We start from the raw sequence: 15,986 nt of genomic DNA, 5'->3' as shown, positions 1-15,986 counted from the left end.
GGCGACAAAGCTGAGGGAACCAAGACAACGCATGCAGGGAAGGATAAAGGAGACCCAGCTGGAGCAGTCAAACGCCCTATCACGCCAACGGCAAAATCAAGTGGGAAAAATACAACTGATGTTGGTAGGGACGTCAAGAATGATGACGTTATTATCCCCTCTTTGGATGCTAGGGGGAAGGACAAAATTCAGCCTACAATCACATCCTTTCTTGCTGTAGGAGTACAACAAAGTTTTGCTGAACATATAGTGCCCCCTCCAGAAAACAGTCAATCTGTAATAGAAGCAGTACCTCCAGGAAACAGCAATGAGGGGGGGGGGGGTCCCTGGGTGGTCCCTATCGAAATCAACGAATCTCTCACAAAGGGTTCACAAGGCAACAATGGCTTATTAGTTGTCTCATCCAGTAGTGTGGTTACATAAAAGAAGGGGGGGCGGATTACCTTTTAGTAAAAATGGACATCAAGTAGAGCGGTATAAGATCCCTGCCGGGAGAGAGGCGGTTGGTGACATTGATGATACAACCGCTGCACTCAGTACTGAAGTCTTGCAATACAGATCGCCAAAACTGATCGTAGGAGATAAGGAAACTGAAAAGAGCTTAAAATCCCCAGACTGGGCCAAAGACGGCGGTGATAAATTTAATTCTTTAACAGAGGAATCTGATCTCACCAGCAGCGAGCATAATCTAAGTGAATCCGGCAGCAGTATATTTTCTGAGACAGGAAACATATCATCAAGCAACGAGCAGTAGCGGCGACATCGTAAGTGTACAAATGTACGGTATGGCCTCAGTGAGGGTACTGAACTTTCTACATTTAGTGGCAGTAAGACACTTAAATGGGATTATTAAGACATTAGATGAACAGATATATCTACTGCAAATGGTCAACAGATGGCTAACAACAACATGGAAGGGAATATAGGTGGTACGGCAAGTAGCACATGCACTGGTAGTATCGAGGCAGGGATGCTGCAGTCGATATATAATTCAATCAAGGAATTCCAAACAGAGACTAGGATTGAAAATCGCTGTGCAAGGGTTGCTACAAAACGTCTGCAAGGAACAGTTCGCAAGTTTGCAAAGTCATGTATTGAAATTGAAGCCAAGCTAAATACAATAGAGGAAAGGACAGCGGCGGTCGAAGCGGATGTTGAGGCATTAAGAGAACAATGTGTAGCACAAGATTTACAACTGACTGATATAATGTGGAAGTTAGAAGAACACGAGAATTGGCAGAGAAGAAATAACTTGCGCTTCTTGGGTAATAACGAAGGGGTGGAAGGGAGTGATATTCGGGCTTATATGATTAAGCTCTTACCGGGTCCTTTCCGGAGCTAGTCCATTGGGACTGGGAAACTGAGGTTCAGCGTGTACATAGGTTCCCGGTAACCCGAAGAGAGGGAAGGCACACAGCAGAACCCAAATACCCTAGAGCCATCTTATTCTTTTTTGAAAATTACTTGTTACCGCAGCTTATTTGATAAAGCTTGTCCAAATGCCCCACGTAGTGTTGAAGGGATAACTTTTTTTACTCGGCCAGATTTTTGTCATACAACTGTGGAGTGTAGATGGCGGCTTCGACAGTTGATTAAACCATTTCAGGACACGGGAGACAAGGCTTATCTGTTGGCCCCCGCTCGCTTAAAAACAGTGGTAAATGGGAAAGGAAGAGTGTTCACATCAGAGGTTCAAGCCAAAGAGTATTTAATGGGGCTTAAGGATTTTAAGAAGTGAGGGGGGAATCTTTTGGTAATATACTCCTGGGGGTGGATATGTGAAATTAATATGGCAGTTCGGGGTGGGCGGGTGGCACACATTTACACGGCACCAACATTCAGGCCAATGGTGGTCTGATTGCTCAACAGGGTGGAGGGTGGCTGATTGGGAGAGGGAGGTCCCGACCAGACCATTTTGGGAGGGGGTGGGTGGGAGTGGTTGAGGGAGGAGGATGGAAGAGGGGCACAGAAGGGTGGTTTGAAAGAAAAAAGCGGGATAGGAAGGGTTAAAGTGATATGCAAGATTTGCAAGATTAAGGGAGTAGAAAGAGAGACGAAGGATACCCGAGGTATTATTCAAGCAGATAGAAAAGCAATTGGAGGGGGAAAAAAAAAAGAAGAGAAAATGACTAGGCTCCGAATAACATCAATTAATATTTGTGGATTAAATGATCCCTGAAAAAGGAGAAAAATTGCAGAAGATTTAAAAATTCTTAGGGCTGATATTTGTTGCTTACAGGAGACCCATGTGGAATACAATAATAGTGGAATTCTAGGATCACTGGGTATGAGAATGGTAGTCTGCTCTGAACAAGATGTTAAGACCAAAGGAGTGGCAAAATTGGATCAGAGTAATAGATTAAAATATGTAAGACAGAGGGCAGATAGGAATGGAAGATGGGCGATAGCAGAATGTCACTATGGAAAAGGATGTTTCACTTTATGTTCTATATATGGGATAGTAATGGATTTCCTGGTAGTGGAGTTAGCAGGATGCCCCCCCCCCTTATATCCTCTGAGGGGATTTTAATTTTAATGGCTCCTGGGACGGACTGCAGGAACTATTAGCACCCACAGCTAAGGGATTTCAGGGGTGTAAACCTCGGGTATATAACGCAATGGTTGGGCTCCAGAAGGAGTTAGGGTTGGTGGATGCCTGGGTAAAGCTATGCGAACCAGATCCTGGATATACTTACTTTTCGGCCCCTCATGCGAAGCTGGCTCGGCTTGATTTGTTTTTTACATCTCCTGAGCTGCTAGCGCATGCTAGTATGGAACTGTATCCGCAGTTTATGTCAGATCATTACCCACTAGTATTGGACTTGGATTTAGATGGTCTTGAGCATAAGGTTAGGAGGTGGACCTTTGAAAGAGGGCTTCTTAAGGACCCTGAATGCTGTGTCCATATGAGAAGCTGGATAACTGAATTTCTGGAGATCAATCAGGGGACGGCCCGCTAGAAATGGTCTGGGACACCTAAAAAGCAGGAGTGCAGGGGGAAACCTTAAGTTTTAGCCTCAGGAAACAAAAAAGTTCTCAAACTACAATGAAGGACACACACATGAAGCTTAGAGCTGTAGAAAAGCAGCTGATTATAGCCATAGAAAGGGGGGAAGATGTAAATAATATTCAGGAGCAGATTGTTATAGTAAAAGCAGCAATAAACAAGGCTACGGCAAAGAGAATAGCAGGAAAATCCTTGGCTAAACGCTCTGAAGGGTATGAATATGGAGAGAGGTCTGGGCACTTGTTGGCTGTAAGAGCATGTCACAGAATAGCGGCTGGGGTCATTAGAGAGATCAGGGATCAACAAGGACAAATAGTAGTAGATGCGGATGGGATTAGGGAAGTGTTACAGAGGTATTACATGGAGCTATATAACACTACATTTTCGTATACAGAGGTAGAGATGCTGGAGTTTCTTAGCTCTATTAGGACTAGCAAACTGTCAGACAAAGATTATTTGAATTTGGAGGGACATATTGACAGCTCAGAATTAGACATGGCAATGAGCGATCTCGCCACGGGGAAAGCCTACTGTCCTGATACAATTCCCCTAGAATTTTATAAAAGCTTCAAATGGTAGTAAAACCCCACCATCTTGGGATATGGCCAATATAGTGGTCTTTTTGAAGAATCTAGGCTCATAACGGCCAATCACATTGATAAATAGCGATGTAAAAATCTATTAAAAAATTCTTGCCACCCGATTATCTTTGGTTATTAAAAAATTGGTAACACCCAGGCAACATGGGTTTGTCCCGGGGAGAGACACTACTGAACACATTTGGAGGGTCATCACGCTTTTCGCTGCTACAGAGGTGGCGGATGAACCTATGGCAGTCGCGTTGCTAGATGCTGAGAAAGCGTTCAATCGGGTAAACTGGAAGGATCTGAGGCAGGTTTTGGAAACTTATGGCTTTGGGAAGAAATTTATCCTAGCAATAAAAGCTATATATAGGTCAACTGGGATGAGAATACAGCTAATGGGAGGGCAATCTGAGTGTATTCAAGTGAGGCGGAGTAGTAGACAGGGGTGTCCATGCTCCCCACTGTTGTTTGCTATCCATATAGATCCCCTTCTCAGACAGCTAGAATGGAATAATATGATACCGCCAGTGGGTAGGTTTGGTTGGGATACAAAAGTCTTTGCATATGCAGATGATATAGCTATTATAACTTCTAATCCAGATGTAGCATTGAAAGAAATTGAAGAGGTGACGAGTAAATTTGGGATGTTCTCTGGCTATCTGTTAAATAGAGCAAAAACGCAGCTGCTGATTAATAGACATGTGAGCATACTGGATAATCGGAGGGTTGACTACGCAGTATACCTGGGCATCGATATCACTACAAGAGTAGGAGAAATTGTCAATTTGAATTTGGACCCGATATTGGTAAAAACTAAATAAGATATGAATAGATAGAATAACTTACAAATGACCATAATGGGAAGGTGTAATATGGTCAAAATGATTCTCCTTCCTAAATTGCTGTATATTTTCCGTGCTATCCCATTGAGTTTCATAAACTCTTGGTTTGAGGAGATAGATCGATTGGTTATGAAGTTTATATGGGCATATGGTAAGTGTAGAAGGGCGGGTAAGCTTATGTCTTTAACTCAGGAAAAGTGGGGGTGGTCCCCCCAAATATGAAATTATATCAACTCGCAGCAGCTTTTCAGTATATGCGCCCATTTTTGGGGGGGAAGATGGATAAGACTGAGGCAGAATACTGGCCAAACATCTATGAGCTGCTGGTAGGATCAATAGCGAATGGATGCTTGTTAACTTTTCATGAACCTGGGTATTACAAGAAGGTACGATATCAGGTACTGGAGGCGGCCTATAGATGTTGGCAACCATGGCGGATGAAGAATGGGCTGGGAAGATTCAATTATTATACTACAATAAATAATAACCTGTCTCTGCCTGAAATATTTAAAGATAATCATGCAGTAAAATGGGCTTCTTTAGGCATAAGAAGGCTAGGAGACTTTTTTGATGATTTGGGGGCTAAGACGTTTAAGAGTCTTCATGAACAGTTTGGACTCGAGCAAAGGGATTATTTCAAATATTTACAGATAAGAGACTTTTTGTGTAAAAAAACGGAGGGCGCAGGGATTCAAAAGTAATATCTTGCTCAAGGATATATTGGAAAAACCTAATATAACAATAAAACAAATGTATTAATCATTGATGTTAGAACAGCCCAACGATCTGGAGAATCATAGCGAGAAGTGGAAGGGTAAGCTGGTAGATGGGAGTATTCATTTCTTTAAATCATTAGAATTGGGACATACCATGTTACTTTCTTCCTCGCTACAAGCACAACATTATAAGACGGTGTTTGATTTATACTATACACCAGCTCATCTCGTCAAATGGGGCGGATTACAAGGGACAAATTGCCCAAGATGAGGGATATTTGGAGCCGACATCATTCATATGTTTGCTACTTGTGGGGAACTGAAGGCATTGAAAGATGGTATTCAACTTGTGCTAAAAGGAGTAGTGGTATATGAAGTTGATCTTACCCCTGAGATTATGGTCTTGGGGGTTGCAGAGAAAGCAAGGGAACAGCACAAAGCTTTTATTTTTTTGGCTATGGCGGTCTATCGATTGTGCATCTCCTCTGCATGGTTGGACCCATGACCCCCATCGTGGAAACAGTGGTTGGGCAAATTATTATACGTGCATCATCTTGAAGTTGCTCTGTATGAACGGAAAGGGAGATCTGCTGGGAGAAAAGGGAAAGTAATATGGGGACAATTTCAAGAATGGATCCTGGCTCACCAATGGATGGCTTGGTTAAAATTCTGCCCCCTCAACACAATGGAAATTCTGTTTTTCAACTAGACTATGTATCTATCTTTGAATTCCCATGTTATGGTTAAATCGGTGTAATTATTTCTCTTTCTTTTCCAAATTAAAAAAAATTAAATAATAATTCTAAGTTTGTATTCAATCTAGTAAATAATGATAGTATTGTTGTGAAATATGTAATAGAAAACGCTTAGACTATGTCATGTTCTGTTCAAACAGGATACGCCATTTGTCAAAAATGTAAGACCTTGTAATGCATATGTACGTGTAATGATATATGTCTACAATAAAAGAATTTAGGATCATTTCAGACTATACACTTTTATTCAACTGTCAAGAAATACATTAAAAAAAGAAAATGCTAAAATATGACATAAGAGTGATGAAATGGTTAAAAAGTGTTTATTACACATAATTTTAGTACAATCAATAAGTAACCAAACATACTAAGGAAAGGAAATGCTGCAAGAAAAGAAATGTTAACTTTTGTAAAACTATACACATAGACATTTTAAAACAAAATACAGAAGATCACAAGTATCACACTTGTAACCACGATTTCTTTTTTGACAGCGACTTTTTAGCAGAACAAGGTAGGGGTGCGGTGTTCCATGTGGGGGATAGTTGAGGGGTAGATGTTGGTTTCCAAACAAACGATGACGGTGTACTTGGAGGGCAGTAAGTTTGATATTTCAAATTTTCAAGCAGCCCACAGTGTTTGGTATTACCAACAAGCGTAGAAGGAATGTTGAGTTCAGCAGCAGCCTGCAGAAACTGGTCCCATCCTCTAGGCACTTTCTGGAGCGGTAGGGCTTTTGGGTATGTGAAACCCTTGATGAGATCGTACATAGGAGACACAACAACTGGTTGCACTTTGTAGAGGAATTCACCCCATTCATTCCAAGAGGATAGATCTTTAGAAGCAGCCATTGTACTTAGCAACATTTGCACTGCACCTCTGTACCTATGACTTACATTTTTTTAAAGTTCTTCAGCAAAGACCTCTGAGGACGGAGGTGTTGGGCCCGCCGGCTGTTGGGACTGTTGATCCTGAAGAGTTGCATGCACTGGGGGTAGCGGATCAGAGTCTTGGGAATATAGAATCTTCTAGGGTCTTGGGTTTTAAGTCTGCCAACAGATACCCTAGAGGGTTAGCAGTGGCATCGTTAAAGGCTTCTAAGAAAACCTGCGTGTTTCCAGGGTACATCTGCTTAGCGATGATCGATATTAGTTGTTGGTCCCTGGGGTTTTTAAGTAAAACAATATATGAGGTGTTCAGAGTAATAGAACGACTGCTCTTACCCTTGTAAAACAAGTTCTGTACAATGTAACATGTGCTCAAGTTACGATGGTGTGAATATTGAGTAAAAGCTTTTTCTACCTCTGGATGTTCCCCACCCTCACGCATGAGATCATCTACAATCACCATGTTTACGAGGTGTGTAGGTAACAGTGCATCATCATTGAGATTACCAGGTATGCCTTCTATAAATCTGATGTGCGGGAACCTTAGGAATTGTTCTGTGTAAAGATCTTTCCTTCATGAATATAGCCATACAATATTGTTTGGGTTTTGGGATAGAACATAGGGGGCATTTTCTAACAACTTCTTTATAAAATAACTTTTACAACAATTTGAAGGGTCTGCTAGAACACAGGAGAACGGATGTTGCAAACAGGTGTCCTTAGTTGTCGGGATTCTAGAGTCTAATGTCCTTTTAATAACCAGATGGTAGGGTTTTGTAGTCCTTAGGACCCATTTATCTAACATTACACGTAAGGTTTTATGTAAAGTCTGGGTTGTGATTTCTCACAATTTTTTGGACCACACTATGCTCGGCTGATGTACAACAATTGTTTTATTATTTACTGGGTGTCGGACATAGCATATTCGTCCACCAGGTCCTTAAGACTGTCAAAATTGATTTTTACTCTATTGTTAACATTTAAGGTGATACCTTTGATTTTCATACATACAGTATTGTTTGAGGTTTTATACGAATAGGTTTTAGGACCTGATGAGGTGAATTCCACTAAGTACTTGCCCTTTTGTAGTTTGCTGATCAAATCCCCTAGATAATTGCCTAATGGAGGGGTCTTCATCACCTACTTTACTCACAAATATAACAGAGTCTGTATCATGATAAAGACATCTATCCTGCAGTTTATCTAACACTCTGTAAAGCTCTAAATGGGCATAAGCGGTTGTGAAACATGCTATAAAGATGTTTATATTGTTATACGTTGTGGGGTACTCTATAGTATACTTCCAACACAGAGCGGCTGTCTCATCATCGATAAATCCGCAACTGGACACCTCACAACTGGGAGCAAAAAGGTACTTAAACAACTCATCAGGATCTGTTCATATAGTTGTGTTTGACAAGTTTGTACGCTGTGCGAATTTCCCCCAAAATGAGTTTAGGCATAGTTTGGCTAACAGGCGATAGGCAGGGTTGACCTCGCTCAATTCGGGTCTCAAGCGTATACCCTTGTGAGTGTAGTAGTCATCTATATACTTTTGTTTAGAGGCCTTAACACACAACTCTAGACACCCAAAGCCTCCTGTTTTTCTCTTAGAAACAGGTTGATATACTTAGAAAAGAGCTGTGTTGTTGGCCTTTTAAAGTGCCATATTTCCATATTATATTCTAGAGCCTTGTGTACCGCAATGCTACAGCATGTCCCGGTCAGCATCCTTTGTTCTTCACTGTGACTACACACGCTAGTCTATTTACTTTCAGCGCTTGTACCGAAAGTGTGAACATCAGCTTACCGCCGACTCTGTACGGTAGTACCAAGAGGTAAAGACGGCGGGGTGGGTAGATTTGGCATTTAATGAGACCAAAGTATTCACCAATGGGCTTAAAGTCCCTGTATATGACGGTTGGGTGGCCTACAGGGTATAACTTATGCTTGTTCACAAAGGGATACAGACTTGTGAAGTCATAATAGTGTATTTTCTCACCAGTGCTCACAGCCCCTTTACAGCTGTATAGCATTTGTACACCCCCCAAAGAAGACGTCGCTGGGTCCATAGGCTCTAGTAACTGGTGACTTTTAATGAAAGACACGAGCTCAACCTTTGTTGTTAACATATCTAACCATTCATGCTCCCAAAGGGTTCTCATGACAAAGCTGCAGTTTTTAACATTTTGCGCCTTCACCAAAGTGCGACGGTGTAGATGCTCAAACTTAGTGCCCAACAGCCTGTTATATTTGTGGGGTTTGTAACAACGAGGGCAACCATGGTAAAAACACCCATTGTATTCAAAGGGGGTTGGCATGCCATTAATTATGGCATAAGCGTCAAGATAAAAAGGCCCCAAGCGGTATTCACCACCCTGTAATGCGTGTTGAATGGCTATGTTTTCGATGTCCGAGATAAATATGAGCCAGGATCAAGGGGGTTAAATAGAGCTTCTGTTTACCATTACAAAGGTCTGATGGTATAAGGGTGATGCTATACGGTTTCAAAAACATGTGTTTGTGCATAGACATACACATGGAAGCCAGAGTGATATTTTGGAAGGGGTCTATGTATTCTACAGTCTTTGTCACCTGGGGCGTGCTGGGCTTGAAAACCTTCACCTTTTTGGTCATCTCTACCACTACATCTCTGAAAAGGTTGCAGGCTTTTCGCAAGATCATTACATCGGCCTGACAGTACTCTTTCAACTCGGTTTGAAAATGAAAGTAATTTTCACAGTTTTCACCGTACCATTGTAAAAGCTCTCTTTCTCAGCAGGCATCATATTCTCAACACCGTAGCTGGAGGGTGGAGGCATGGGACCCTCATAATTCTAGTTGGCCCATGTGTTGAAAAAGTGGGGGAAATAACCTTCACAACCTGTGAAACTAAAGGCTTTGGGTAATTTACTAAATTTCATGGGTAGAAAATTTAAGGTAGTGATGAACCTTATTTGAAAAGGCACCACTGTTAACAGCATCAATTTGGAGCCCTCGGTTATGAGTTCTACAGCAATCTTTTCACCAATCATGGTCTGTAGCATAAAGAAGGAGTTGTATGCTTTAGAGTAATGAGCCAGTATAGAATCCCCTTCAAATTTAGGCTGCATGAAAGGTGTGAGGAAGTCAGTCACGCAAGTACGCCCTTCAAATTCCCAGTTGTCATCGGAAGTTAGATGAGCAGAAATATAATTAGGCTGGTGTACACCTGTCTCCTGTGTACACTCTATGTCTAACACTATAATGACTTCAGTTTTGGTCTGAGGGAGCCCTTTAACCATGTAGCACTTGTGCGCTGTCCCCGCCTTAAAATAAACCTTACACATTTATGCTCATAGGGGGTATAATGCCCGCAAGCCCTACAGTCTGTTTTAGGTATGCAACGTGCAAGTCTGGTGCGTATGCTCAAGCAGTTTTGCGAGCAACAAAAACAGATTACACGTGCAACACTGGACCTTTTGCTCAGCAACATCAATACAACTATCCGGCTGACACATTTTACAGTGCATTTCACAGTGATGAGTTGTCTGTGTGTTGTAGATATGGTCACAATGGGGGCATATGTACTTGGCACCTAGAAAGTCTCTCAGGTTCAAAATACCGTTAAAGTGATTTTCATGATGGAACATAAACGGTCTTGTTTTTTGCACGCTCTCCTGTTATGAAGTACTTCCAGGAACTGTTGTGGTAAAGAACTTTCACCGTAATGGCAAAATAGTTCTCAAAAAGCCCTAGGTCCCGAAACCGACCATTCTGTTGTGTGATATTTCAAGAGCCCTGTGGGATTCAACAGTTCTTGACATAATATGAGCTTCGGCCGTCCTTCAGTCCAACAGTAACCTCACTATGCTGGCTGCACAACAGTTGTTGGTTGCTCCTGTGTTAAAATTGAGCAACCATTGTTGTTTCCTACCAATGATGTGGCTATACAACATACCCTTTAAAGGTCTGGAAACACCACCCTTGCGGCCCCTGACAATGAGGGCTACAACTCTTAAGGTACTGTATGCCACTATTTCGGCCGTACTCTGCAACAGTTTACAAAGATTCTCTAGAAATTTCACAGCGTCAACCACATCCCTGGGAGTTCTACGTGTGAAGAAAGGACTGTCAATACCCTGCACCTGGAAACGGAGTTGGAAGTAATCATTAGGACCCACATCATGTAACGACCTTTCTGTTAGTGTTTGTACAGCTTGGTGGGTGGCTAAAACACCCTTTTCAGAGGAATTTACATGGTCTAGGTTAACAAACCGGAATTCCTCATAGGGTTCTGGAGCACTAAACCATTCTACAGTACGACTGTACCTTCTAACGCTTTCTAAAAACACAGGTTCTGAATCCTCAGCTTGAGGATCACTACTACCAGGTAGGACAACTTGAGTGTCATTCTGGGGTAGCAGACTAAGACTCTGTGCTGGAATGTTTTTAAGCCTCCTTGTAACACATAGTTTGGCTTTATTTAATTTCCTTACTAGACACATACACTGTCTAGCGCTACTAGCCCACTTCTGCTTATTACAAGACCACTTGTTTGTAGGTAAGCGCCCCTAGCCTTTTGAACAGCAGGTGTTGTATTTACGGGCTGTGTGCCAGCAACTTTACCTACGGCAACCACTGCTAAGGACCCATCAGGATGCTGGGGTACTACAGGGCTCTGAACACCAGCCCTTGAGGTCCTAAAACAACCCATGGTTGGGCTGTTCCCTCCAGACTTTGGGCCTGATTCTAACTTTGGAGGACGGTGTTAAACCGTCCCAAAAGTGGCGGATATACCACCTACCGTATTACGAGTCCATTATATCCTATGGAACTCGTAATACGGTAGGTGGTATATCCGCCACTTTTGGGACGGTTTAACACCGTCCTCCAAAGTTAGAATCAGGCCCTTTGTCTTGAGGCCTAGCAGGGATCATTTCATATATTAAGGTGTTGTATTTTGAGGCTTTTAAGGATTTGTTTGGAGGGTTCCACCGCCCTTATCTTTTCAGTGTGCGTAAGGCCCGTAGAGCCTTAGTGAGTATGTCTAGGGTTTTGTTTTTATATTTAGACTCATTGACACCCTTTTTACAAAATGCAGATCTTGCACTGCTTAGGGGGACATGTTTGCCTAGTCATGCCAATATATTGTCTATCTCGACCATGGCTGATTCACAAGCTATGACCACCTCCCTTCTACACCTTGCCAGCCACATGATTAACACTCTCTGGGATGGTCTGGAGGACCCAGTATGGACCCCGACTTCTCCAGTTTTGAGGTCTTGAGGGTCAGGCATGATTTAGTTCCCTAAAGGCCTGTTGAATGTTTTTCAGATATGGTTCCAAAACCCTGTTGGGTGTCAGTGTGCCACATTTTGTTCTGCTACTTGTGTAGTTAGCTGTGTGCTGTATATTACCCCTAGCCTCCCCAGTGGTCTGATCACTGTTAACTGCAATAGGCCCTTTTTGAATTGGTGGGTCGGGACCGTTCAAAAGAACAGGGCCCCAATGTGAACATCATGGTGCCTTGAAGGCCTGATCATAGCTAAATGGGGTTCCAAAACTCTGATTTTGTGAACCGCTGCAGCCTGTACTGCTGGCTGGGTATATTGTGGAGGTGGGTGAAGACCATTGTGCACAGGCACTTGGTGTCGGGCTAGTGGGGTCATACGCCCCAGGGGGTGTAATTGGTGACATCAGACATTGGGAAATTAAATGTTGGTCATAATAACTCAAGGCCCCTGACGCATAGGAAGCACTGTGGCTGGGTGTGGGTGATTGAGACCCTTGTGATTGCAGCCCTTTGGTGGGCACATTAGAAGGGTCAGAGGGCATTGCTGTAGCTTCAGAACTCTCTACCAAACCCGCTAGTGCCTTGAGAAGTCCTATACACCCAGAATAAGGATCCTCTATGGGATGATCATTTTCTAATTGTGTGTACCAAAGACTAGGAGGGATAGTTATACATGTTGTTGGTACTAGGTCGTTGACAAGCCCCTCTATATTAGACAGCTCAAAGGTTAAGCATTAAAAAAGCTGGGGTTTAGGTGGAACAGACTTAGCTTTAACAGTATTTTTAACAGACAGGTCTGAAGGCAAGGCTTGTAGCTGAGGGGGCGGCAGCTTCTCCTTGCGGTTCTTTAAGGACAGCTGATTTATTTTAGGCTTGTTGCACTCATAAGGTCCCAACCATAGGCTCTGCACGGTACAGGATCGTGTGTGTCTGAGGCTGTAAGCGCGATGCTAGCAGATTGTCCAAACCCATGCACATTGGTAGTGGCTGTAGAAGTGTTCACGGTACTGGGCACAGCCTTTATTAGTGTTGGTGTGGTGTAGAGCCAGTGCACGGTTTCTCCTTGAGCCCTGCTTTGTTCACGGATGCTGCTGGTGCCTTGGGGTTTTGAAGGGTCATTTTGTTGTCCTTTAAAGACGGTGCCGTCCGCTTAGCCTGATGGCAGACTCCTCCAGAACTCTTTTGTGGTGATTGTGTAAAGATAACAAAATACAAATTAAGGCTTGCTATAGCAGAGAAATCCTAGAGGTGAAAGAGGTTTGAGAGACACTAGGGATTGAATTAATCTGGCGCTACAATTTCTAAAAACACACCTGCAGTATTCTGATATGAGGGGCCTTTCTTTATAGGGGGACCTTGCTTAGATGCTGGGGACTTCCTCTTGCGGCCCGACTTTTGAACAACCCCTACTAGATTCTGATTCATTACCATGGGAGCCGCTTGTACCACCGGGGGGCCTGGAGGAAGAAAATAATAAAATGTCACATATACAATATAGTAGACGACTACACATGCTCTTTGAGGGTGCCTTCTATGTTGTTTTATTGGATCTTTTTTTGAGGGTTTCAGAGCATCTACACAAGGACTCATACACAGGCTGTATTCTGAGACAGTGTGCCGGGACCATCTTGAACCTGGAGGATTTGTTGTAGAGCACCAACCGCCAGCTGTAGTTCAGCATCATAGCCTGTAAGAGCACACAAACACAGGATAACATTAATGGTGAAATAATACAATAACAGTCAAGGCATCTTTGTTTAGGATGGATGATGATGACAGGGCTCTCTGAACTATAAATCTCTAGATACACATACCTGGTTGCAGGGTATCCATTTCCTCTGGGGACAACGTTAGCTCTTGGCGATCCTGTGTGCAGAAGAGACCAAAAAAAGGACTTTTCAACCCTAATGCTATTTAAGCTATATACATAATTGCAAGGTAGCCACGCTGATAAATATTAGTTTAAACGTTACCACTCCTCACGTTTGTAAACCTTATTAATTTTCAGGTTGTTTTAGAGGTATATACTAATATACATTCAAGATTCTTTTTTTCACATACCTAAGAAATTAAATTATTATTATTTTCTTTTTAAACAAAACAATGTGAGGTATACTCTCAATCCATTCAAATTGGAGCCAGTACACAGTTTTGAAAGTACAAGCCAGAAAAAAACCTACTGTTTACATTTATTAAACACCCTAAGATTTTTATCAAAAAGACCACATGGAGGCTCTGCTGCATAATACAAGATCTAAGGCTCTTTTGATAGGACAATATTTATGTGGCTCCTCAACCATCACACCATTATTTACAGACATTAATATATCATTTACAGTCCTTGTAATACCATATAGTTAAAATAATTATAAACATTATAACACACAGCCCATAACAATTTGAAGCATTAAGGTAATTGGATATATGTATAAAGCAATGGAAGCCAGATCCCAGGATCTGTTCCAGGTTTTAACCCTCACTCGCCAAGCTCTCAATCAGGAGGGGGGTGGGGCTACCTTGCTAGAAGGAAAGGAGGGGGTGGGGACAGCTGAGGCACAGCCATTGCTCCTCAACACACACGTGGAGTTCCTACCGATCACCCCCACCCCATGGATACCGCTAGGGGCTCCCACGTCAGAGGGACCCCTTTTGACCCTCAAAAAGGTATATAAAGGTGCCCCATTGCGGGGCCTCCAACATTGTACTGTATTTTAAGCACCCACTCCTGTGCTACATTTTTTATGCCGGTTGCCATATCAATATATATGTTCTCCCACATGGTTAATGTAGGCGGATCAGGGGTTCATTGATCGGCCTGTGGTGCTGGGCCCTGCCCGCTATTGGTCATGACCTTCACAAAACTTGTGTAACAGTGAACGTGGTCCTCGGAGTCGTGAGCTGCCCCTGGGGATCTCAACCTCCATTACAGAGGTTCTGTTCAGGCCGGGGCCGAGACCACGGCCTTAACAAACGTTTTGTAATAATGGACACGGTCCCCGGGGGCCGTAAGCTGCCCCGGGGACCCTGAGTGCCATTATAGAGGTTCTGTTAAGGCCGCGGCCAAGACCGCGGTCTTAACAAAGGTTTTGTAATAATGGACGCAGTCCCCGGGGTCTACTCACAGCCTCCAGGACTGTGTCTACTATTAGAAAAGTTTTGTTAAGCCCGCGGTCTGAGTCATGGCCTTAACAAAAGCTTTGTAATAATGGATGCGGGTCCCATGGGAAATTCACGGCCCCCGGGGACTGCGTCCGCCATTATAGAGGTCTCGGACCCGGCCTTAACAAAACTTTTTGTAATAGTGGCTTGTGGCCAGGGCACCGCATGGTCTTGGCCCCTGGCCCCTATTACATGCGTAATGTTAGGGTCGGGTCCGAGACACAGACCCCTCACCAACAAGAAGTATGTAGTAACTGCCTGGGGACCCGACCCATGGGCTGCCTGGGTCCCAGCCCCTGCCCTAACACCACCGCTGTAATGGCAGACGGGGACAAGAGCCGCACATGGTCTGGGTCCCCAGTCACCATTACAATGTAATGGTCGGTTCGGACAGGGTCTCGGTCCGACCCCCAACAATAAATATGCACAGCCCTAACAACCAGGACATACTGTACTTGCCAGGGACACCCAGGGCGACATTTTAAAAAAACTACCCCATGCTCACATACATTTTGTCTGTTTGAAAGAACTTGCAAAGGTTGACTTTAGTAATGCACACATCTATCCCCATAAAAAAAATATAGTTATGTTCTTTGCAACAGGTATATTAAACTCTGCACTATTTTATGGCAAGTCAAAGCAGCTTCTACCCAAAACCCCGTTCTCTCTCTCTCTATACCATAGACATTAATTACAAGGGGTATCACGACATTATAAATGTATCCTGAAGACAATTTTCAGTATGTGTTTTTAAATTGATA

The sequence above is a fragment of the Pleurodeles waltl genome, chromosome 4_1, assembly GCF_031143425.1.
Source record: "Pleurodeles waltl isolate 20211129_DDA chromosome 4_1, aPleWal1.hap1.20221129, whole genome shotgun sequence".
Classification (NCBI taxonomy): domain Eukaryota; kingdom Metazoa; phylum Chordata; class Amphibia; order Caudata; family Salamandridae; genus Pleurodeles; species Pleurodeles waltl.
The sequence above is the reverse complement of the archived record's forward strand: the minus strand, read 5'-3'. Positions refer to the sequence as shown.